The sequence below is a fragment of the Phyllobates terribilis genome, unplaced genomic scaffold (assembly GCF_046119375.1).
Source record: "Phyllobates terribilis strain yellow unplaced genomic scaffold, ASM4611937v1 Scaffold_2__4_contigs__length_985480577, whole genome shotgun sequence".
Taxonomy (NCBI): domain Eukaryota; kingdom Metazoa; phylum Chordata; class Amphibia; order Anura; family Dendrobatidae; genus Phyllobates; species Phyllobates terribilis.
The window spans coordinates 913,101,440-913,127,958 of NW_027362762.1; positions in this window are offsets into that span (position 1 = coordinate 913,101,440).

Below are 26,519 nucleotides of genomic sequence, written 5' to 3' on the forward strand. Positions count from 1 at the left end.
ACAGCGACCGTGCCCTCTGCAGAAGGCCATCTAGTTCGGCATAGTGGGCTAAAAATTGCTGGACAACCAGGTTCAACACGTGAGCCATACAAGGCACGTGTGTGACATTGCCCCGGCGAAGGGCCGCACCCAGGTTTGCAGCATTGTCGCACACGGCCTTCCCTGGTTTCAGGTCCAGTGGAGACAACCATTCATGAAATTGGTTCTCCAGAGCTGACCACAACTCCTCAGCTGTGTGACTCACATTTGCCAGACATTTCAAAGTAAAAACCGCCTGATGACGTTGAGCCCTACTGCCAGCATAGTAAGGAGGTGTGCAGGATCCCTTCTGCGCAGTTAGAAAGCTTGTGGCATGACCAGACAGGCTTTGGGTGCAGGTGGAGGACAAAGAGGAGGTTGAGGAGGCAGAAGCAGTGGAGGAACTTTGACATAAAGAGGATAGACGCACAACTCGTGGGGACGGCAAGACTTGGACAGCAGCCCCTTGTCCTGCTGTCACCATAGTTACCCAGTGCCTAGTCAGCGACATGTAACGCCCCTGTCCATGCCTACTCGTCCAAGTGTCTGTGGTGAAATGCACCCTGTCACACACAGAGTTTCTCAAAGAAGCGGTGATGTTGTGTGCGACATGCTGGTGGAGCGCAGGCACACGTTTCTTTGAGAAGTAGTGCCGACTGGGCATCTGGTACTGGGGCACTGCGACGGACATAAGGTCTCGAAAATCCTCTGTGTCCACCAGGCGGAAAGGCAGCATTTCTGTAGCCAAGAGCTTGCAGATGGTGAAATTCAACCACTTAGCAATCTCATGGCTAGGAGGAAATGGTCTTTTTCTTGTCCACATCTGAGGGACCGAGAGCTGGCTGTTGTGCTTAGACGGGGTTGATAAGGATGTCCCCAGCAAGCTGCCGGTCTGTGAGGAAGATGCAGGCGGACATGTTAGGTTGCTTTGATCCAAAGGTGGTGCTATCGATGTCGGATCGCGCTCAACACCAGCGGATGTTACCACCTCCAAAGAAAATGATGACCTGCCAATCACGCTGGCTGTTGCGGGTAAAGAGGTGGCAGGTCTGCGTCCCAAAACAGGTGTGACTGCGGTCCCCCCAGTCACAGAGGATGAAGAGGCCGCAGATGCACAAGATGGGGCAGACGGTGGTTGGCCCGGCCGGCTAGGCCGCATTGTAGCACAGTGAGCTTCCCACTGCAAATTATGCTTCATGTCCATGTGCCGGTTCATGCATGAAGTACTCAAACTATGTATTTTTTGGCCTTTACTTAGCTTTTGTTGACAAATGTTACAGATAACATGAGTTGGGTCATCTTTATCGATCTGAAAAAATGCCCAGGCTATGCAAGGCTTAGCACCCATACGACCTGAAGAGCCACCACGACTTGTAGTCAGAGGCAGAATTGTGTTTGAGGATGCAGTTGTTGACGTGCTTCCAGTACTACGTCTTTGTCCAGGAAGGCGCAACCTGACCTCGTCGTCACTAGCATCCTCCTCCACCTCCACTGCTGACCTCATCTCTTGGCTGACTGTGGGTTGACAGTAAGTGGGATCTCCAACCTCATCATCATCACCCTGTGTGTTATCACACCCGTCGTTCTCAGAGCCAACCTGTTCCTGCCCTGACAAAAAAGTAAAGTTGTCGCTCCAATCAGGTATTTGAGTCTCATCATCGTTTTCCTCATTGTCTCCACCAACATGAGTTACAGTTTGGGAATGAGGGTCTACATTATGGTCAGAACCTTCTGCGTCTGGTCCTGGATCCGACTCATAAAGATTCTGGGCATCAGTGCAGATCATTTCCTCGTCTGGATTCACAGAAGCGCTGGAGCCGACCTCTGATTCCCAGGCTATAGTATGAGTAAACAGCTCTGCAGACTCAACCATCTGTTCTACCTCATACTCAGACAGGCAGCTGGAGATTTGGGAGCTGTGAGGAAGCAAGTGCGATTGGGGTGACACCTCTGAGGACTGGAGTATTTGTGATGTTGAAGTTGATATGGAGGAGAGCCCACTTAAAGGAGCACTTGATATCCGTTGAAGCACCTGCTGTTTTTGTGCCTCATCTGGAATTTGTAGCGATTGGCATGGCCGTAAGAAAGGGATCTTATCACATTGTCCGATTAAAGAAGTAGACATTTTAGTTTTGCTGGAAGATGGTCTTTCTTCTGCAGATGTTACTGTTGCTTTAACACCTACTCGACGGACACAACCTTTTTTCCCCTTCCCAACATGCCTATTCCCCTTTCCACCAGCAGCAGGCCTTTTTCCACTCATTTTGGTGGTTAACTAATTCACAACTCTGGAGTTGTTTGCACAAAAAAACAATGGATGGGAACCGAGCAAAGCTGAGTGGCCAAACTGTAGTATTAGGCCAAAACTATTGTCTGGGTTAGATGCAGAAAAAAATATATTCAGTTTGCAACCTGATGGAGGTCAGTATAGATGGACTAATAGAACAAGTCCCACACACAGCTAGAAGCCCAAATAATTTTTCAGAGGTAGATGCAGAAAAAAATTATATTCAATTTTCAACCTGATGGAGGTCAGTATAGATGGGCTAATAGAACAAGTCCCACACACTGCTAGAAGGCCAAGTATTTTTTCAGAGCTAGATGCAGAAAAAAAATAATATTTAATTTGCAACCTGATGAAGGTCAGTATAGATGGACTAATAGAACATGTCCCACACACAGATAGAAGCCCAAATATTTTTTCAGAGCTAGATGCAGAAAAATATTATATTCAATTTGCAACCTGATGGAGGTCAGTATAGATGGACTAATAGAACAAGTCCCACACACTGCTAGAAAGCCAAATATTTTTTCAGAGCTAGATGCAGAAAAATATTATATTCAATTTGCAACCTGATGGAGGTCAGTATAGATGGACTAATAGAACAAGTCCCACACACAGCTAGAAGCCCAAATATTTTTTCAGAGGTAGATGCAGAAAAAAATTATATTCAATTTGCAACCTGATGGAGGTCAGTATAGATGGACTAATAGAACAAGTCCCACACACAGCTAGAAGCCGAAATATTTTTTCAGAGGTAGATGCAGAAAAAAATTGTATTCAATTTGCAACCTTATGGGGGTCAGTATAGATGGACTAATAGAATGATGCTATGCCCAAAAGGTTTTACTTCACTAGGTGCAGTAAACAAATTGATATTCTATACACAGGTGGTGTAGCTTGCAACACAGATAGGCTACTCCACTGACTAACACACTCTGCAATAGGCCAAAAAGGATTAGCTTTGCTAGATTTAGCCAAATGCTGTGAAAGAAACTTGCACAGCACTGGCACAGACCTGCCTGGCAAAAACTGATAGGAACTGATCTAACTTAGTCCTGAAAAGGACTGCAATTACAATTAGTCTTTACTCCCAACCTATCTATTTAAGAGCACAGACCTGCCTGATAAAAGTCGTAGGAAATGCTGTAACCTAGTCCTTAAAAGGACTGCAATCACAACTATTCCCTACTCCCAAGCTATCTGTAGATTTGTGCGAAAATTGGCTTGAAATTAGCAAGGAATAGCACACACAGCAACAGCGGTGCCGTCTAACACGCAGCTGCAGCAGTGAGAAAATGGTGGCGACGGGGAAAATGGCTGGGTCTTATAGGGCAAGGACATGTGACATACACTGCCAATGACACATGCCCTTGCTTGTGTGAAAAAAAGCACTTTGCTCCGTGTGTGCGCTGCTGATAGGCTGACAGATTGCACCTCCCCACTGTAAATGCGGGAAAGAAAAAAAAAATGGAGATCTTCATTATTCCTGCAGAGATCCATCCCCTGCCCCTCCCCCCGCCCCGCTGTACACTCAAACTGCATATTAACATTAATTTTCATCATTACTGAGAAAAAATCCAGTTATGATTTTGGTGCACGAACAGTTATCGAACATAACCTCGAACAGCCGAATTTTTTTCAAATCGTTCGTGTTCGCCGAACGGCTCGAACTCCGCCCAAAACAGCTCGAATTTGAGATTGGCAAACAGTTCAAGTCGAACACCGCTCATCTCTAATGGCTACTCGGTTTTCTTTCCTTTGATGCTTTTTTTTGCCGTAATACAAAATCTAACAGTCTATTCAGTAAGACTATCAGCTTTGTATCCACCAGACTTCTGCACAACACAACTGATGGTCCCAACCCCATTTATAAGGCAAGAAATCCCACCTATTAAACCTGACAGGGCACACCTGTGAAGTGAAAACCATTTCCGGTGACTACCTCTTGAAGTTCAACAAGAGAATGCCAAGAGTGTGCAAAGCAGTCATCAGAGCAAAAGGTGGCTACTTTGAAGAACCTAGATTATAAGACATATTTTCAGTTGTTTCACACTTTTTGGTTAAGTATATAATTCCACATGTGTTAATTCATAGTTTTGATGCCTTCAGGGTGAATGTACAATTTTCATAGTCATGAAAATACAGAAAAATCTTTAAATGAGAAGATGTGTCCAAACTTTTGGTCTGTACTGTATATTCATTAACTATCAATATAACCAATGTGCATATACACATTTGCATACATACATATACAAAGATTATTCCATCATCGCTATATTGATTCACGCTGATTAAGTAATCTATTAAAAGACACTAATTGATTTTCTATAATATTTATTTTACCTTGACATGCGGTTGAATTCCCCTCTGCACATGTTGCATTGACTGTGCAAGCAGCAACGAGCTCTGATGCAGTATGTCATGATGTATAGTTGGTGTAACGCAGTATGGACTTGGGGCATATCATGTTTGCGGAGTGGGCACATATTAAGGATCTCTGCACCTTTCTGCATGGTTTTGAAATGGCTAATAAACTGGTTAGCGCTGACGATGCCGGCATCAGCATCACTATTCCTGTCATGCTGGAGCAAACTTTGAATAACCCTCTTCAGGAGATGGTGGCCCCAGAAGAAAAAGGAGGATGCGGAAGGGCTACCAATGTCTCAAATTTCCAGTCTGTCATCACACAGGTGGATGCCAAGTGACCGTGGATTACAGCGATTAAGGGGGTTTGGTGATACCAAGAAGACTGTTAGTGAAGGTGCAAGAGCCGAGGAACTAATGCAGGAGGAAGACGTGATGAGCGAGCAGCTGTCAGAGGATGAAGAGGATAATCATCCCCTCTAGTTTGAACATAGTTGGCAGGAGGGGACGGAGGAAACAAGCATCAGTGTTATGCAGCCCAGAATACAGCTTTGCTTTGGACCTCCTGGAAGAGCCCGACACATGAGTGCCTTCTTGATGCACTATCTGCAACATGATGCCCGTATAGTTAGGATTTTAAATAATGCTGACTACTGGGTTGCCATTCTGTTAGATCCACACTATAAGAGTCAATTTTGCCAGATGCGTTCCGCCCTGGAAAGGGACCCGCTTACGTTGGAGTATCGAAACAAGCTTTTAAGCATCCTTAATAGAGGTTTTCCCCAATATAACAGTGAGGCACACAGTGTGCATCGCAGCTGTAGTCTTTCAACCTCCGGCACATCAGTTCGTCAATGCCAAAACATTTGCAGCAGCAGAGTATCTGGCAGAAGCAATTTCTGGGAGTCCTTTCACACATTTTTTGCACCAGCTCATGCACCAGCACAACAGAGTACAAGTCTGACACCTGGTGAACGACTAGAGAGGATGGTGCAGGAGTATCTAGAGTTCAATATCAATTCCCTCAGGGAGGGTTTTAACTCTTTTACATTTTGGTCTTCAAAAATGCATGAATGGCCTGAGCTTGCCTCTCACGCCTTGGAGGTTTTATAATGCATGGCAGCCAGCGTTCTCTCTGAACTTGTCTTCAGCGCTGCTGGTAATGTCTTGATGGATAAGTGCACCCGGCTGTCCCCTGAAAGTGTAGACTGCCTAACTTTCATCAAGATGAACAAGTCATGGATCTCCAAGGACTTTTGCACCCCAATTGCAGAATGTACAGAGTAGGTGGTGCTGCATTGATCTCTTGAAATTGCAGTCTTTGATATGGCTTTTGTGCCTGCCCTTGCTGCTGCTGCAGGTTTTAGGCCCTAATTTGGGGAAATGTGGAGAATTCTGATTGTGTCTCCATCCACTGGGTTGGCTGTAGTGGGACAGGTTTGGGTCTGCGTTAAACTTCTTGTAGTCTGATGACATTGATGCCATTTAGGTGATGTCAGGCCCTCATTTAGGGCAATGTGAAGACTCCTGGTTAGTTCTCCATCTCCTGGGTTGGCTGTACTGGAAGAGGTGTGGGTCTTATTTACACTATTTCTACAGTAGTGAAATTGATGCCACTTTGCTGGTATCTGCCACTAATTTTTTTAAATGTGGGGATTCCTGATTGGGTCTCCATCTATTGAGTTGGCTGTAGTGGAACTGGTTTAGGCCTCCTTTGCAATACTTGTACTCTAGTGAAATTGATACCACTTCAGTGTTGTTAGGCCCTCATTTAGGTTAATGTGAACACTCTTGGTTAGGTCTCCATCTCTTGGGTTGTCAGTACTGGAACAGGTGTGGGTCTTATTTAAACTATTTCTACTGTAGTGAAATTGATTGCACTTTGATGGCGCTGCTGCTAATTTTTGGAAATGTGAGGAATCCTGAATGGGTCTCCATCCATTGGGCTGGCTGTAGTGGAAGAGGTTTTGATCTTCATGCGTTTCTATATTTATACTGTAGTGAAATTGAGCATTTGGTGCAGATATTATTCTCCCCAAACGGGTACACAAATATGATAAACTCTAAATTGATTTTCAATTAACAACCATCAGTGACCCCATTAAACACCTCTGCTGCTTCTTCCTCCTCCTCTTTTACCATGCCAAGATGTGTCATGCAGGTGTTTGACAGAACCAGCTGCATACCCACTGCAGTTAGGCTGAGTGACAGCCTGTCAGCTGTAAGTGAAGTGGACATGACTAATGTGTTAGTCTCTCTGAGCACACCACAGAATTCTCAATCCACCGTAACATCTCCGCCTGCACCTCACTCACTGTCTATTGGTTTGTCCGTTTCACCATACTCTGCCCTCTCTCAACACTGCAGCCAGCCCTCAATCCCGTCGTTGTTGTCACGTAACAGATTGTTTCATCCTACACATGACAAAGCTAAGAGGTTGAATTCCACCACCTCCCATCTGTTGGCCATGGAAATGGTAGTTTTAGGCCCTATTTTTTTAAGTGTAAACACTTCCGATTGAGTCTGCATCTCCTGGGTTGGCTGCAGTGGGACAGGTATGGGTCTGCCTTAAACTGCTTGTAGTCTAATGACATTGATGCCACTTTGGTTGTCTTAAGCCCTCATTTAGGGGAATGTGAACACTCCCGATTAGGTCTCCATCTCCTGGGTTGGCTGTACTGGAAGAGGTGTGGGTCTTATTTACACTATTTCTACAGTAGTGAAATTGATGCCACTTTGCTGGCATCTGCCACTAATTTTTTTAAATGTGGGGAATCCTCATTGGATCTACATCTATTAAGTTGGCTGTAGCAGAACCTTTCTGTTCAGCAGTCTAAGTTGTGTAAGGTTGCGTACCAGTCCTTGCTGCACTCTGATACAGTCTCTGCCTGCTGCACTCTGATACAGACTCTGCCTGCTGCACTCCTGATACAGATTCTACCTGCTGCAATTCTGATACAGACTCTGCCTGCTTCACTTTGATACAGACTCTACCTGCTGCACTACTAATACAGACTCTGCCTGCTGCACTCCTGATACAGAATTTGCCTGCTGCACTCCTGATACAGACTCGGCCTGTTGCACTCCTGATACAGACTCTGCCTGCAGCACTCTGATACAGACTCTGCCTGCTGCACACTGATACAGACTCTGTCTGCTGCACTCTGATACAAACTCTGCCTGCTGCACTCTGATACAGACTCTGCCTGCTGCACTCTGATACAGACTCTGCCTGCTGCACACCTGATGCAGACTCTGCCTGCTGCACACCTGATGCAGACTCTGCACGCTGCACTCATGATACAGACTCTGCCTGCTGCACTCTGATACAGACTCTGCCTGCTGCACTATGATACAGACTCTGCCTGCTGCACTATGATACAGACTCTGCCTGCTGCACCATCTAGTCTGTCCTACTGGGTCCAGCTGCTGCTCGCCCATTGGTCTGTCCTGGAGTGACAACTGGCATTCATTGGGAGCCAAGTCTAACCTCACCATCAGAGTCTCTAGTGAACAGTCCGGTGCTCAGTTAGTCACGCCCCTCCAGTCTCTCCAGGTCCGTGGCACAGTGGTTCCAAAAACCACATCCGTGACAGTGCGCCCTCACAGGCAGGGTCCTCTCTCCTGTTGTACCAGTCAATGACCCCTTTTCACATGCAAAGCGCAACTGAATAAATATCGCTGTCACAGTAATAATAATTATAGTACTTGTACTCTGGGTCAATTGATGGCACTTCCCTGATGTCTACACCTAATTTGATGTGTTTTGGCAGCTTTTGGTCCCGTTTCTAGGTGTCTTATATGCATTTTTTTGATCCCCCCATTGACTCCTATGGGATTCGGAAATGTTCAATGAACATTTGGCAAATATCAATTGTTCGGCAAACTTTTCCAAACCAAACATTGAAATGTTCTCTCATGCCGACCGCCGAGCGCAGCAGGAGGCACGTTGCAGCTAAATTGTGCGCGCTATTAGGGAGAATGAATGGTCACTGCTCCCCACTCACACAGTCCTGGCTTGGGGAGCAGTGACTATTACGGCACAAAGCGGAACACAGCAATGTAGGAGAGAGCTGGTGAGTATGTTTGTTTATTTTTTTTCTGTGCAGTGTGACAGAGATCAGGGGATGCCAAGCATACCTGGATGAGGGGGGCCATACATACAGGGATGAAGGGTGCCATACAAACCGGGATGAGGGATGAAGGGGGCCCTACATACAGGGATGAAGGGTGCCATACATACCAGGAAGAGGGATGAGGGGGCCATGCATACCAGTACGGGGGATTGGGGTGCCATGCATACCAGAATGGTGGATTGGGGTGCCATGCACATCCGGATGGGGTTGAGGGCAACATATAACAGGAACGAGGGGGCCATATATACCAGGATGGGGGATATTAACAGAATTGGGGGATATTACCCCTATAATAGTATCAACAGCAGACCCCCTCCCCCTTAACAAGGAATCATGACCACATTTTTTGCTTACATTTTTTTCTATTTTCCTCCTCTAAAACCCAGGTGCATCTTATAGTCTGAAAAATATGGTAGTTTTTAGGGTTACTTAATTTTGTTAAAGTGAATGTGTCATAAAAAAGTTTCATCAACTGAAAAATGCAAAATAATAATGTTTTAATTAAAAATATATTACATTTTGTTAATGGCATGAAATGTAAAAATTATTTAAAAAGTTTTAACGTTTTCAACTTTTAAACAATATGTAATGTTTGCTTGTATAAAAACTGCAGTGAATGTGGGTGGAGTCTGCTTGCATGTGTCTGATGTCACTCTTCCCCTCCCCTTCTAGGCCTTTCAAATAAAAATAAGGTAAAATGAAATGTAAGATTAATGTGCGGCCGGACTACTAGCAAGGCCGACTATGTTTGTTCCATAATTTCAATCGTACCCTTTCCCCAAAGTGGAATATAAAAATACAGTGAATAAATGCAATTCCTCCATTTTTGGGAAGGTTTTGATAAACAGTGTTAATTGTCTGATAAAAATGGCATGTCTCTGATTCTTCATATCAGTATGATATCAAAATTGTATTGAGCTTTTTACATTTATTGTGAAAAATAAAATCAGATAAAATAGTTTGTGGCTCTATTTCTGAGACCTGTTAAATTTATATTTTTTTGTCGATGGAGATATATGAAGGCTTTTGTTTTGCGTGGTGTGAGGATTTTTTTACTGATACTATTTTAGGGTACAAGCAATTTTTTAATATCTTTAGTTGAATTTTTTTATATAGTGTACAGATTCACATTCTCATGTAGGCATTAGGTAGCATTCACACAGGCACTGGATTCTTTTGTCAAAACAATGTGATGCTTATTTCCACAAATTATACAGCACCAAAAAAATTATAAATATAAATCCCTATCCTTTTCCAGGCACTAATTAAACAACACAGACCCTGGTTACTCATACATGGCTAAGCTAGTCCCAATCCGGTCAAACACAAAAGCTATTGTCCATAGCAACCACTGATACTTGCAGTTCAGTGTACATGGTCTGTGCAGGCTCTTCTCAGAAAGATTCTGGCTTGTCCCTCTCTTTAGCTCTAACACAAATCCACCCTGGTCAGCTTCCCCCAAGCTGACTGACTAAAGTGAACAACTAGCCTAGTTTTATCCAAAGCCAGCCAGGTGCAAATAATAAGAGCCTATAGAGCTAGAATTTAACTCCAGACTATCTGGCTTTGCTAAAGGAGGTATGGTGATCGACAGACTGCAATTCAGGCATTTTAATTTTTTAGTTTATGGCCCTTACCACATTTTTATACCCTGTGGCTTCTCCTACATTTGTAGAATTGACGATTCTTCGTTAAAACTTTTCTGCAGGTTCCTCAAAACTACAGAATGAAAAAAAAATATACATAGAGAGTATAAATGCTGAGATTGTGATTTCTGTGAACACCTGCTTTAATATTAAGATTTCATTAATTGTTTTAGCTTCAAGAAAGATGCTCTTTCTAGTCTATTAACTACCAGATTGTTCAAGAGATGCGGAAAGGGCTCATTTCATTTAGAAATTGCTGGATCTACTCTGTCAGCTAAATTACAATTCTACTGCAAATCCATTGTTTTGTCCAGTATACGGTAATATTAACAATTAAAGGAATTGGGCTAGAAAGTGGAGGATGGTTAGAAGAAAATTCTTTGAAATCAATAAAAAGAAGTGAAATTTTCCAGGAATCATTAAGTGGTAATATTTTCTGCATTTTTCCTGTAAGTTATGATTTTGGCAAAGTAAATACAGATGTTCACATCCGCGAATAGTTTATTGTAGATGTGATCACAGCAGATTCATCTTTACCTCTGTAAATTTATACCATTTCATATAGGTATTGGAGAAATCATGTAAATATAGCATTATTTTCTTGATGAAACTGATCACTTATGTTATGGTATATTACTAGCATATTTTTCAAAATTGTACACAAAAAAAAAATGTTTTGTCCCTTTTTTCCTTTTAGGTCTTCGATCCTTAAATCTTAGTCATTCCCATTCATATCCATGGCAAGGACAATTTCTTTGCTTTCCAATGGTTTTATTGAATTTTTAATACAGAGATAGTGTTAACAATGACGATGACAAACATCCAATGGTGTTACATTTTAATAATGTAAAGAAGTCATTGTGCTGTTTCCAACTCGTTAGAATAGTCATCAAAGCACTAATAGATGTAAATTAGTACAGAGATATACTCCATTAAGAATATAGTAAATCTGAACAACAAGTTACAAGATCGATCTAACAATCTAAGAACATATAAACCAGTGATCTCCCAAATGCATATAGGGAATGTTTTTTAAAAAGTACTATGATTAGTAGAGATGAGCGGTGTTCGACTAGAACTGTTCGCCAATCTCAAATTCGAGCTGTTTTGGGCGGTGTTCGAGTTGTTCGACGAACCCGAACGATTTGCAAAAAATTCGGCTGTTCGAGGTTATGTTCGATAACTGTTCGTGCACCAAAAGCGTGTCCTGCATGTCTGGTGCTATTTAGAGGACCAATCATGCAGGGATTGTCTGCCACTCACTGTAATGCCACAGCCATGGTGGTTGTGGCATTACAGTGATTGCCCAAATCGATGGGAACAGTGCCAACAGTGAAACATGAAAAGCCGGCAATTCAGCAGCGGCATACACCGGTACCCGACAATTTAGAACCGAAAGAATAGAGCTTCACACATAGATTAGATAGATATAAACATGTCAGCCACATATATACGAAGTACAGTGAAAGTGCTGCTTACTGTACTTGTCATTTAGCGTAAAGGATTTATCAAAAAAAATAATAGTGTTTTCATGCACCGTCTCTTTAAAAAAGCCGGCCGGCAATTCAGCATCTGTACCCGACAATTTAGAATAGAAGGAATAGAGAATCACACATAGATTAGATAGATAGAAACATGTCAGTCACATATATATGAAGTACAGTGACAGTGTTGCTTACTGTACTTGTCATTTAGTGTAAAGGATTTATCAAAAAAAATAATAGTGTTTTCATGCACCGTCTCTTTAAAAAAGCCGGCCGGCAATTCACCATCTGTACCCGACAATTTATAACAGACAGAATAGAGCTTCACACATAGATTAGATAGATAGAAACATGTCAGTCACATATATATGAAGTACAGTGATAGTGTTGGTTACTGTACTTGTCATTTAGTATTAAAATAAAGGATTTATTATTAAAAAAATTGGCGTGGGGTTCCCCTTAATTTTAGGCTCTAGCGGAGGTTAAGCAGACAGCTGGGGCAGATGTTTGAAGCCTGGGAAGGGGGTAATACCCACGGAGCTTCCCAGGCTACTAATATCAGCCCCCAGCTGAATACATAGTCTTTACTAGCTATTAAAATGGGGGACCCCCCCAAAAAAATGACGTGGGGTCCCCCCTAATTTAATAGCTAGCAAAGGCTAGGCAGACAACTGGGGGCTGATATTAATAGCCCAGGAAGGGAGCCATGAATATTGGCCCCCTCCCAGGCTAGAAACACCAGCCGTCAGCCGTCACAGAAATGGCGCATCCATGGGATGCGCCAATTCTGGCACTTAGCCTCGCTCTTCCACGCTGCCCTGGTGCGGTGGCAGGGGGTAATAGGGCTGGGGTTGATGTCAGCTTATAATGCCAGCTGACATCAAGCCCAGGTTAGTAATGGAGAGGCGTCTATAAGACACCCCCATTACTAACCCCATAGTCAAAGTTAAAAAAAACACAAACACCCAGAATAAAGTCCTTTAATTGAAATAAAGACACAATTCTTTATTGTTCTAAATTAAACCATACTTACCATAACGCCCATTCCAGCTGAAGCCAACGATCTCCTGCATTAGGTGCGCCGAGTTCATTGGACATGAACTCGTCTCATCTTTATGCCGTCACAGCCAGACACTGCAGAGCGCAAGCATGCCTGCGCTTCTCAGTGTCTGCGGGATGACAGGCTGGATGGCAGCATTCTGCTGCGGTCCAGCCTGTCATCTCGATGTAGCAGAGCTGAAGCTGTCGTGGGAACCATGGAAAGGTAAGGATGATGTTGCTTTATTATTTTTCTTTTATTGCAGGAGATCGTTGGCTTCAGCTGGAATGGGCGTGATGGTAAGTATGGTTTAATTTAGAACAATGAAGGATTGTGTCTTTATTTCAATTAAAGGACTTTATTCTGGGTGTTTGTGTTTTCTTTTAACTTTGACTATGGGGTTAGTAATGGGGGTGTCTTATAGACGCCTCTCCATTACTAACCTGGGCTTGATGTCAGCTGTCATTATAAGCTGACATCAACCCCAGCCCTATTACCCCCTGCCACCGCTACAGGGCAGCGTGGAAGAGCGAGGCTAAGTGCCAGAATTGGCGCATCCTATGAATGCGCCATTTCTGGGGCGGCTGACGGCTGGTGTTTCTAGCCTGGGAGGGGGCCAATATTCATGGCTCCCTTCCTGGGCTATTAATATCAGCCCCCAGCTGTCTGCCTAGCCTTTGCTAGCTATTAAATTAGGGGGGACCCCACGTCATTTTTTTTGGGGGGTCCCCCATTTTAATAGCTAGTAAAGGCTATGTATTCAGCTGGGGGCTCATATTAGTAGCCTGGGAAGCTCCGTGGGTATTACCCCCTTCCCAGGCTTCAAACATCTGCCCCAGCTGTCTGCTTAACCTCCGCTAGAGACTAAAATTAAGGGGAACCCCACGCCAATTTTTTTTAATAATAAATCCTTTATTTTAATACTAAATGACAAGTACAGTAACCAACACTATCACTGTACTTCATATATATGTGACTGACATGTTTCTATCTATCTAATCTATGTGTGAAGCTCTATTCTTTCTGTTATAAATTGTCGGGTACAGATGCTGAATTGCCGGCCGGCTTTCTTAAAGAGACGGTGCATGAAAACACTATTATTTTTTTTAATAAATCCTTTACACTAAATGACAAGTACAGTAAGCAACACTGTCACTGTACTTCATATATATGTGACTGACATGTTTCTATCTATCTAATCTATGTGTGAGGCTCTATTCCTTCTTGTCTAAATTGTCGGGTACCGGTGTATGCGCTGCTGAATTGCCGGCCGGCTTTTTTAAAGAAAGCGTCTTCTGAGCAGTTTGTCAGCTTTTGGACACCTTTGAAGGTGTTTTCTATGTGTTTCTATGTGTTTTTGTTTGCCTGCCATTGGTTTTAACGGTGTTCGACGGTGTTCTAAGGTGTTCGACGAACAGTTCGACGAACAGTTCCTCGAACATCCCGGTGTTCGACGAACCGAACCGAACCCGAACACTACGGGGGTGGCTCAACACTAATGATTAGGAATAAAGTTGAGCAGACTGATAATTGAAGGATTGAATTTTGGGTCGATTTTCCTTAAATTTCAGGTCACTGCAAATGTGAACATGCTACAATTCAATTCTGGAGAATAGACCAGCCTTAAAAAATTTGGCGCTATTTCACACAATGTTGAAGACTTAGAGAGTGAGCTAATGATGCCAGACATGGCTGCATGGAATTCCCTATACTGCCTACAGCTATCACATCACATGATATAGCACAGCCAATCATGGAGAGCTTTCACAGCCAGTATAAATGAGGGGGGCCAGCCAAGGAGCGCCATTTTATGCTTGTACAATATACTGAAAGGAGGTCAAAGCACACAGCTTATTTCACAGAGGGTTAGAAAAAGTACTAAATCCGATTGTGGTGTTCTATTTCAGTGCTGAAGAAAATTCAAAATTGGAATGCTAGTCTAAAGGCCCCGTCACAAATAAGCGATGCTGCAACGATCCCAACAACGATACGACCTGTCAGGGATCGTTGCTGCGTCGCTATGTGGTTGCTGGTGAGCTGTCAAACAGGCAGGCTCACCAACGATCAGGGGAGCAGCGACATGGTGGAAAGAATCTTTCCATGATGTCCTGCTCCTGGTTACGAGCCTGCTGAAGCAGGAGCAGGTTGGTAACCATGGTAAACATCGGGTTACTAGGGGCACACGCGCACCTATTAACCAGCTGTTTATCATGGTTATGAGCCTGCTAAAGTGAGCGGTAACCTCCCGCTCACTTAAGCAGGCTCGTAACCATGATAAACAATGGGTTACTAGGTGCGCGTGTGCCCCTAGTAACCCGATGTTTATCATGGTTACCAGCCTGATCGCTGCTCCCGCTGGTCACACACAGCGATGTGTGCTGACCAGCGGGAGAGCAACGACCAAAAAAATGGTCCAGGACACTTTGCAGCGATCAGCGACCTCACAGCAGGGGCCTGATCATTGCAAAGTGTCACACATAGCGACATCGCTGGTGAGGTCGCTGTTGCATCACCAAAACCGTGTCATAGCAGTGATCTCGCTAGTGATCTCGCTATGTGAGACGGGGGCTTAAGTCTGTGAATACTAATCAAAAGATTCAAGTGATATGTAGGGTAGTGCTGTAATTGTTAACTTACTCTATGTGTGAATTGTTAAAACCATCAGTGCTATTGTTGATACTAAAACAAAATCCTGAATCCAAGGCTTGTGTGTCACAGGAATTGTGCTGCTTGCATTTTTACATCCTAAAGAAATATCTCCATAATCCAGAAATTGAAACAACTGTCTTCCTCACATTTTTTTACAGTTTCAAATAATCCAATACTAGACCTGCCCACATGCCCCCTGAATACATCCACCTGATGCAGGTATTTTTTGCTTATTTTTTAAAATCTTTTCACAGAAAATCAAAGTATAAGTTTTTGAATGCCTGTTTTAATTGTCCAGTTTATAAACCGTACATCTAAACGACCATACTGCATTCTATCACCACCAGTGTAGATATTTCACAATGTACAATTTTTGGATTACATAACTTATGTTGCGTTTTGTTTGAATTAGGGTGTGTGCGGGGGTAGGTTAATTAAAATAAAAAATGTAAAATAAATGGTTAAGGTTTAGTGTTGGGTGAGCACTAAAATGCTCAGGAGCTCGTTGCTCAGGTCGAGCACATTGCAACACTCGGGTGCTCGACCCGAGCAACGAGCCCAATGTAAGTCTATGGGAATCTCGAGCATTTTTCAGACGGCTCTCCCTGGCAGTCTGCAGAGGGCCTAAAAATTTCACAAATCAATGGGAACAGTGATCAAATGGCATGGGAACAGCATGGAGAAGACCCCTGGAACAATTTCTGACTCCCAGGTCACTGCTGTCAACAATGTTATCAATGGTATTATGCCACTTTTACGAACTCACAATAAAACATACTAAAACGAAACCAAAATAGATTTTCCTGGGAAATATGTTAAAGAACATCCTTTCCAGGGTAATGACCTGCATATAAGGCAAAATAAGTAACCAAAAACAAAAATACTCCTCCACACCTTGGGCTATGTTAACACATAGCGTTTTTGATGCGTTTTTGCACTGTTGCATTGCTTTCACCGGGAAATGTCATTTTAACATTTTACAACCTTATTTGGCCATGTGGTGTGTGAGACATGATCAGACACATCCTGTTTAATTTATGAAGGAGGGACTCTGAAAGTCACAAAGCCTATTTTTATAGGGCCATCAGGCGGCCTTTATTTGTTATGATCTGCAACATGTACTAAGGAAATATAGGGGAAAGCTGTCCCTACAGTAAGACTAAGCTGAATCCCTATGATGTAGCAGGCTGCCTGTTCCTAGTTGTCAGACCCGCCTTAGTCCTCAGCTAGTCTGAACGAAGACCTATAGAATTAAGGTAGGGGTCCCTAAAAGAACTAAGGACTGGAACAAAAATGGTACACCTCCTAAACAGAAGTTGTTGCAGAACACAAAAAGACAAACTTACAAAAAGTACTAGAGGTCCCAGAAGACCAAGCAAACTTGACAGAGAAAGGCACAGAAGCACCAGACTAGAGAGACAGTAAAACACTGAAGCCCAGCACAGCCGGAAGGGCGGAGCTGGAATATAAAGGCAGATCGTCACGTGACCTCAAACCACAAGATAGAAAAAACAAACAGGAGGGGTCTAACATTTTTATTCTTAAAGGGCCAGCAGTCGGCCCTCACTATTCTTAGAGAGCCATCAGCCGGCTAGGCTTTGTTGCTACCATTATAAAAGATTGGGTCTCCTATACTGTTATTGCGTATGCAGTGAGTGGCAGGGCTGCCCAAAATTTGGATGCACCCCAATACCCCTTTGAAGAGACTTAGAGGAGGGCCTCCTGAAAACAATGTTCTCATTATTAGGAAGTGGGTCTCCCATTGTGTTGGCCAATGCAGTGAATGCAAGGGTTGCCAAAAATTTGTAGGCACTCCAATGCCTCTTGGAAGAGACGTGGAGGTCAGAGGGCCTACTGAAACAATGTTCCCATTATTAGGAAGTGGGTTTCCCATTGTGTTTGCCTATGTAGTGAATGTAAGGGTTGCCAAAAATTGGGAGGCACTCTAATTTCCCTTGGAAGAGACGTAGTGGGCCTCATGAAAAATGTTCCCATTAGAAAGTAGCAGGTCTCCAATACTTGTAATGCCCATACACTTAGTGTATGGGCTGACAAACATTTACCCCTGGGGGGTATACATGAACATACTGTATAAAAAAAATTTTTTACGGGCATCATAAACACCCTTTAAAAAAATAATGTGGGTTTTGCATCATGGACCACAGTCACACTGGTTATAAGGTGGTGGAGGATGAGGATGAGGAGAAGGAGGAGGACAAGAGCAAATAGCCAAAATCAGGAAGCGTATACCCATGTGTGGGTGTGAAAAGGTGCATGGGAATACACCTTCCAAAAAAAGACACTGGATTTGAGTTTATGTTACGCCTCTATCATTTGGTGGTGTTGAGAAGTCTGGCTCAATCCAGACTCCTAGTGCACTCCTTGTGAGAGTACCCCATGCCTCAGGGCCTGTGCGATGGGAGGGACTGATAAAATTCTCCCAGAACTTTGACAGTGTTCCCCTGCCTCTGCTGGATTGGAGTTGTCTCTCTCGCCTGTAGTCCTTGGCTAGCCATCGAACTGTGACCTCTGCCGCCAGCGTTTTCAGATGGAAATTTTTTTAATAGTTCCACAACAAGGGCCTTCTGGCACAGCCCCATTTTTGTAGACCTGTCCGCCTCAGGAATAAGAGATATAAAGTTCTCCTTGTAGCGTGGGTCTAGAAGTGTCACCAAACGGTAATGACTTTCACCCAAAATTTTGAGAACGTGAGAGTCATGGGAAAGGCAGCGCAACATAAACTCAGCCATGCGTGCCAGACTGCTAAAAGGCAAGACTTCTGTGTCCTCACCAAGAGGATGACTGACAATGCTCTCCTACTCCTCCTCCTTTCTGTCCTCAGGCCTTCCACACTGAACAGACGGTAAGACAGTTGTGCAGGTAGTACCGTCTAAAGCGCATGAAACTAGCTCCTGTTCTTCCTCCTCTTCCTATTCTCTCTCATTGTCACCCAATCCACTTTGGGATGAGATGAGGCTGGGAAGTATGTAATCACCCTGTCTGATTCGTTGCTCCATCTAATCATGTTCCGCCTGCAATGCATCCTCTTTGATTGTGAGCGGAGAGTGTCTCAGAAGACAAAATGGCCGCTCACCATCTTGGTGCAGTCCTCAAAGTTTTGGAGGATGGTACATATGTCTGACATCCATGTCCACTCCTGAGGTCTTAAGTGTGGAGTCTGAACTGAATGCTGACGGCCATGTTGATGCTGGTACTCAACAACTGCCCTCTTCTGCTCACAAATCCTTCCCAACATCTGCAGTGTAGAGTTCCAACGTGTGGGGACATCACACACCAGTCTGCGGGCAACCCTGATTGACTCCGGGCCCGCAATCCTCGGCGTCGGGAGGACGTGTTCTGTCCCAAGGTCCGACTGTGTCTCAGCTTCCACTATGTTAACTCAGTGTGTCGTCAGCAAGATGTACCATCCCTGCCCACAAACTCTTGTCCACGTGTCCGTGGTTAGGTGGACTTTCCCGATAACTGCATTGTTGAGGGCACGGCTAATGTTTTGGGACACCTGCTTGTGGAATGCGGGGACAGCACACTGGGAGAAATAGTGGTGGCTGGGGACCGAGTACCGAGGGATGGCCTCCGCCATCAGGTTGCGGAATGCTTCCATATCTATTTATCGGAGGAAATGCAGAGTGATAAAGTAAACTCTCCGCTAAATATCACCCACCTAACCCAGGAGGAAGTTCAGAAACACCTAAATAATATCAAAATAGAAAAGTCACCAGGCCCAGATGACATACACCCCCGGGTACTAAAATAATTAAGTAATGTGATAGACAGACCGCTGTATCTTATATTCAAGCACTCTTTATGGACAGGGACTGTCCCACTAGACTGGCGCCAAGCAAATGTGGTACCAATATTCAAAAAGGGGTCTAAAAGTGACCCTGGGAACTATAGACCAGTCAGCTTAACGTCTGTTGTGGGTAAATTGTTTGAAAGATTCGTTAGAGATGCTATTGTAGAATATCTTAATGATAATAACTGTCTAACTCCATATCAACATGGATTCATGAGGGATCGCTCCTGCCAAACAAACCTGATCGCCTTCTACGAGGAGGTGAGCTCACTATTGGACCGGGGAGAGTCAGTGGATGTTGTATACCTTGACTTTTCCAAAGCGTTTGATACCGTGCCACACAAAAGGTTGGTATATAAAATGAGAATGCTTGGTCTGGGGGATAATGTGTGCAAGTGGGTAAATAGCTGGCTGAGTGATAGAAAGCAGAGGGTGGTTATCAATGGAGTAAGCTCAGGGTGTGTCAAGGTTACTAGCGGGGTGCCTCAAGGGTCTGTCTTGGGCCCTATATTATTTAATATATTTATTAATGATCTAGTGGAAGGGTTGCATAGTAAAATAGCAATATTTGCAGATGATACTAAACTTTGTAAAGTAGTTAATACAGATGAAGATAGGGCACAGCTACAGGAGGATTTAGATAAATTGGGGAGTTGGGCCAAAAAATGGCAAATGGGGTTCAATACCGATAAATGTAAGGTCATGCTCATGGGAAAGAAAAACAGCAGTCACCCATACATATTAAATGGGAAACCGTTGGGGAAATCTGACATGGAGAAGGACCTAGGCGTCTTGGTTAATAGCAAATTAAATTGGAGTGCCCAGTGTCAGGCAGCAGCTGCGAAGGCAAATTGAGTCATGGCATGCATCAGAAGAGGAATAGGGGCATATGATGAGAACATTGTTCTTCCTCTGTATAAAGCGCTGGTAAGGCCGCACTTAGAATATTGTGCACAGTTCTGGGCTCCGGTGCTCAGGAAAGACATATTGGAGCTAGAGAGGGTACAAAAGAGGGCGACTAAGGTAATAAAGGGAATGGAGGGACTAGAATACCCAGAGAGGTTGTCAAAATTAGGCCTATTTACGTTGGAAAAGAGAAGGCTTAGGGGAGGCCTCATAAACATGTATAAATACATCAGGGGGCAGTACAGAGATCTCTCCCATGACCTGTTTATACCAAGGATGGTGACAAAGACGAGGGGGCACACTATGCGTCTGGAGGAAAGGAGGTTCCTGCACCAGCATAGAAGGGTATTCTTTACGGTCAGAGCCGTGAGACTCTGGAACTCTCTGGGAGAGGAAGTGGTGATGTCCAACTCACTTAATGAGTTCAAGAGAGGCCTGGACGCCTTTCTTGAGAACAATAAAATTACATCTTATGCTTAGTGATAGTTAATTTATCCAGGGATTTAATCTGACTGCCAGATTAGTGTCGGGAAGTGAATTTTTCCTCAATGATGTAAATTGGCCTATACCGCATGTTTTTTTTTTTTACTTCCCCTGGATCAACGCTGCGGAATAGCTGCAGTGCACAAGAAATAGGCTGAACTGGATGGACGCTTGTCTTTTTTCGGCCTTATAAACTATGAAACTATGAAACTATGAAACTATAATCTATGAGAATAATAGGCAACATGTCATGTGCAAGCAGTCGCAAAATGTGGGAATTTAGTAGTGTGGACTGTGGGGCGTTGGCTGCGTATTTGCACTTGCGTTCCAAGGACTGGGGTATGGACAACTGAACGCTGCACTGGGACAAGAACGTGGACATGCTTCCTGATGCTGCTACTTGAGAGTGTGCAACGACAGGTGCAGGGCAAGAGGCATCTTCGCATGTACCAGGGACAAGGGGATTGGCTTGCAAACACAACTAGCGGAAGAAGCAGTGGTGCCACCCGCAGACACTGTTCCTGGACCCTAGTGTTTGGCCCACAAAGTCGGGTGCTTTTCTGCCATGTGCCTGATCATGCTAGTGGTAGTCAGGCTAGTAGTTTTACCACTCCTGCTGATGCTGGCCTGGCAGGTGGTGCAATTTTTGGGGGTTTTGGGGTTATCGGCAGAGTCTTTAAAAAACAACAAGACTCGGGAAGACTGAACAGTTGTACTGGCAACTTCCTTCAAGTTGGTGTTACAGGGAGCATTTGCCTTCCTTCTGTCTACGGCCACCACACTGCTTCTTCTGGCCTGTTGGGATGCTCTGTTTCCCTCCCCCTGTGTGCTGCTGTTCTCGCTCTGCATGTCCTCCTGCCAGGTTGGGTCAGTTACTATATCGTCCTCCTTCTTGACTTCTACCTCTTTTGACACTTTCCCACCGTCGCCTTCATGCGACCGTGGCAGTTCAAATATTTGAGCATCGCTACATGCGATCTCCTCTTGCCTCGCTTCAAGTGGACCTGGCGAGAGGCCCAAATCTATAAATGGAAAAGTGAACAGCTCTTCAGAGTGTCCAAGTGTGAGATGAGTTGTCTCTGGGCCCTCGGCACGGTGGGAGGAAGGAGGTTCAGAGTGAAGAATATGCGGTCCTGACTCATGGCTACTGAGACTTGGCTGTGTGGAAGACAGGGTGGTGATGGTGGTGGCTAAGTGACTGGAAGCTTTATCTGCTATCCAACCAATAACCTTTTCACACTGCTCTGTGTTCAATAGTGATGTTCTGCGGTCCCCTATTAATTGGTACAGGGAGGTCGAGAGAAAAGATGTGGGTGTTTGCTGTGGCACAATTTCATCTTGCAGATGGCCACGGCCTCTGAATGCACCATCACCATTACCGTCATGTCCACGTACCTTGCCCATTTTAAATGGAGGACAATATCTTCCACGCTCACTACAAATGACTGAATTTGGAGCGAACTTATATGTGATCCGTGTGACGGACAAACCATAGTTTAAAACAAATTTTTAATGGAGACCAGAAATGGCAGTATTTTCTGAAAACCCAAATGTGATCCGTGTGACGGAGAAAACACAGGTTTAAATACCTTGTCTGTAGGTAACTATTTTTAACAGCAAACTGGTGTCAATTGCTTCACTGACACACTGAAACAAAATTTCAATGGAGGCCAGAAATGTCAATATTTTCAAGGCAATTATATGTGATCGATGGGACGGACAAACCATAATTTTAAATAGCTGGATTTTTAACTCTGTAATATGGAAAGGACCTGGCTGTATTCTGCAGTGCCAACAAGCAAATGATGCAGAAAATTGGTGTTCTCTGGATTGCTTTTTAAGAAAATAATGAGGATTAAGATACAAAAAAAAATTATTCCTGGTCCCTGAGACTTGGGCCTATGTCTAAAATATCTAACAGCAGCAGCAGCAGACAAAACTGGAATGGAGCCTCTTGTGCTAAATGCACTGCAGTCTGCTATATACACTGCCTGCCTGCCTGCCTATATACACTGCCTGCCTGATATCTCTGCAGATGTATTAGTCCTCAGAAGGACTGTTGTTGAGATGGATATGTTTAATATACTTCTGTTCTACCTACACTACCTAATAAACAAGCAAATCTCTCCCTAGCTCAGCAGCTGCTCTCCCTACACTGTCTGATTCAGAAGTGACTGTGAAGAGCATGGCGGCGCCAGGTCTGATATAGACCTGATGACGCTGTGTGGCCAGCCAATCACTGTAATGCCACAACCAACATGGCTGCGGCATTACAGTGAGTGGCAGGCAATCCTTGCATGTTTATTGACTCTATAAAGAGCTCCAAACATGCTTAGAGGGGACCCGAGCTCCCGCCGAGCAACCCTGGAAATACTCGGCGAGCGCCGAGCATCTCGAGCAGTGAAATACTCGGCGAGCGCCGAGCATCTCGAGCAGTGAGATGGTCAGGCGAGCACCGAGCAGTAGCGAGCATGCTCGCTCATCACTAATAAGGTTTTGAAAATGTTTTACTAGTTGCATTTATCAATCCTAGGAGAAACAACAGTACTACTTACTGTTGCCATAAAATATTTCTGAGCATGTTCCAGGCTATCAGTTGTACTTGCAAGCATGGCAAGCTGTATACTGGAATGCATGTGGAATTAGAGGCATAATGTTAGCATCACAGCAAAGTGATGACTATTGGGTAGCCATGCTCACTATAAAAACAGAATGTGTAATTTCTTCCTAGCTTCTGAAAGCGAGTCCAAATTGGCTTATTTCCAGGATAAGTTCTTTGATGCTTTTCTGACACCCACATAACTGACCAGCATATTCCAGGCTATAACACAGCAGTTATTAACCAAAACTGGAAAACCAGACCCATACTCAAAATAACTTAAATCTATAGAGCTGGATTTTGGGGGTACGAGAAAACCATTGAATTAAACTTATAATTACCACACCCAAAAGAAATTAAATTAAGTACCAATGAAATGTCATCCAAAAATATATCCAAATTTTCATAATTGACAATTTATTTACTCAAACACTAAAGAAAAACCATTAAAAACACTCCATAAAACTCAGGTAAAAAGAGCAGGCAGTGTGGTCAATTGTGAAAAACATTAAGGCAAATTAAAATCCATCAATACATCAAATAATGAGAGTATAGGAAGCCACATAAATACACACAAATCACAGAGAGCTGGAAATTATAAAGACACACAATAGTAAAGACGGTCCATGAACAGCACAGAGTTCTAAAGCCATAAACAACAAGCCATAAAATAGACAAACAACAATAAAGAGGTAAAAGACTCCCTGAATAGCGCTCGCAATAGATAACTTAAGTGCAAACAAACCTATACCCACTATTGCCATTAAGAATAAAGACCACATTGCCCAGTATACCGATGCCCATTTTGCATGCAGCTCCTTTAGGAGAGTGCTGAGGGATATGACAAAGTAAAAGCAATATTCACTGATCGGGAGTGATGGATGTTACACTATTTGGTCTGGTGGGGTTTGGCCAACATATTGGACCAGTGTCAACAACTAGCCGAGTTTGCTATAGGTGCACTGCCATGTCAGCTTCCAGTGTAATGCCAGAGAGGGTATTCAGTGCTGCTGTTGGCTTTGTCATTTACAGGTTTCAAGTAAAGATGAGAAAATTTGTTCAAGTCGAATTTAATTTTTGCTCATATTGAGCAAAAAATTGTATTTTTCAGAATATGTTTTTTTTGCAATTTTCATGAATTCAGCAAAATGGAGGCCTGCTGCAGCCACTATTTTACTGAACCGCCGAGGGCAGGTGAGTTTTTAAAAAAAATAATAATAATTCTCACTTAATCACTCACCTGTCCCACCGCTGCTTCTTTACATCTTCGCTGATTGCGTGCATCTTCTTGGCTTGCTCACTGAGACAGGTTTTTTAACTTGACCAGGCCTCTGATGTCACTGAATAGAACACTACGTACATCACCAAAAGTACTTGATTATGCAGGAGTTGACGTGTGATGTAATATTGTGATGTCACGACAAGTGCCGAGACAGCACAACATGCAGTGATTACAGAGGCCTAGTCAAGCCGGAAACCCTAATTGAAGTAGGCTAAAGATTATGTGCGTAACTGGGGAATGCAAATGTAAGGTATTTTTTAAAAAAACTTCAATGCAAATGAAATTTTTCTGTAAAATCTGCATGATATGATGAAATTCAAACCTTTGCATATTTGATCCTCTCCAATTTCAAACCTTTGAGAAGTTTGTTGAAAATGATAATTATCTAATTTTTTAAAGGAGTTAGATAATTGAAATAATGGTTGAGGAAATATCTGATTTGTAAATATGTATTTAAAACATTGTGAAAAATTGTGTTTATATAAGAGAATGTAGAGGAAACTGTCATGCTACTATACAATATTAAACTGTAGATATAGGATGAAAGCGCAGGTGAATAGCGTTCTAATGCTGTCCAGCACCATCGTAAGGGAGATGGATCTCTGTTGCTTTCAATTGTGTATGTCTGTGGCTCATAAGTCAAATATCTTACCTAAGATCCCACATTAATACTATCTTGAAAGCACTCCAGAGCATGAGAAAAGTAAAACTTCTGCAAATTTTCAAATTTGCAGGTTGTTCTTTCTCCTTAGTGCCTTGGGAGTTTCTTCGGTAAGTTGCGCTGTTTTGGAATTAGGTTTGCTGTGTTAATGTCGCCCATGAGCTGCTCTACAAGCAGAAGCTGAGCTTATGAGCAGCCACTCACCTCTGCAGTCAAGACATGCCCACCTGGCAATGGCAATTTCAATGAAGCAATTTACTGTGCTAGGTTCATTTTGGAAACTAGGAAGAAACCAAAGTGAGCAAGAAATCAAATAAAGATTACTCCATAATGTGCATTCGTATTACTACGAGGAACCTGTCAGCAGCATTTTAGACCCCAAACTATTTATGAGTGCATGTAACTCATTCAAAGACAAGTTCAATAATATCTTTACATGGTCTGTTACCCCAGCTCTATTCCCATCCTAGTGCCACTTTGTCCTGCTTCACTGATACCTTCTTTGCCTAAATATTTTTGGGGCAGAAATTCTGCAACAGATTCCCTTCAAAAGCAGTCAGTTAGAACAAAATGACTGTTCAAACCTAGCACAGATGCTCAATGTACCCTTAGCATGGTCAAACAGTTCAGTGCACCTTCCCACCTACCTGTTTTGAAACTTTGTAATATATCCTATTACAAAAATACATCTTTTTCCACTTATCAGACTCCTTTTTTTTGCCAGCTGCCTCCCACACTGATCACTCAGAATTCAATGATGAAATCCATTTTCAGTGAACACAGGTTTGCATTATTGAGGGATCAGGTTGCCACTTCTCAAAAAGGAAGAGGAGGTGGAAGGTTCAAAGGTGGTGTGTGGGGAGAAGTCAAAAAGGCACACAGAAGCACTGCTTTACAGCTACGCTGTTCATTACAACTATATAATGTCTGATTTACAGAAAAACTGCTTATTATTGTATTTTGTGGACTATAAGATGCACCCCAAATTTTGGGGAGGAAAATAGGAATACATTTTTTTAATAAAATGGTGGTCTGTCTTACAGTCTGATTTTACAGTACCTTACCGGGAAGGTGGGTGGCTGCAGTGGAGCAGGAGGTAGGGTCGCTGCAGCAGGAAGCTGGCGGTGGCAGTAGGAGTGGGGCGATGCTGCGGG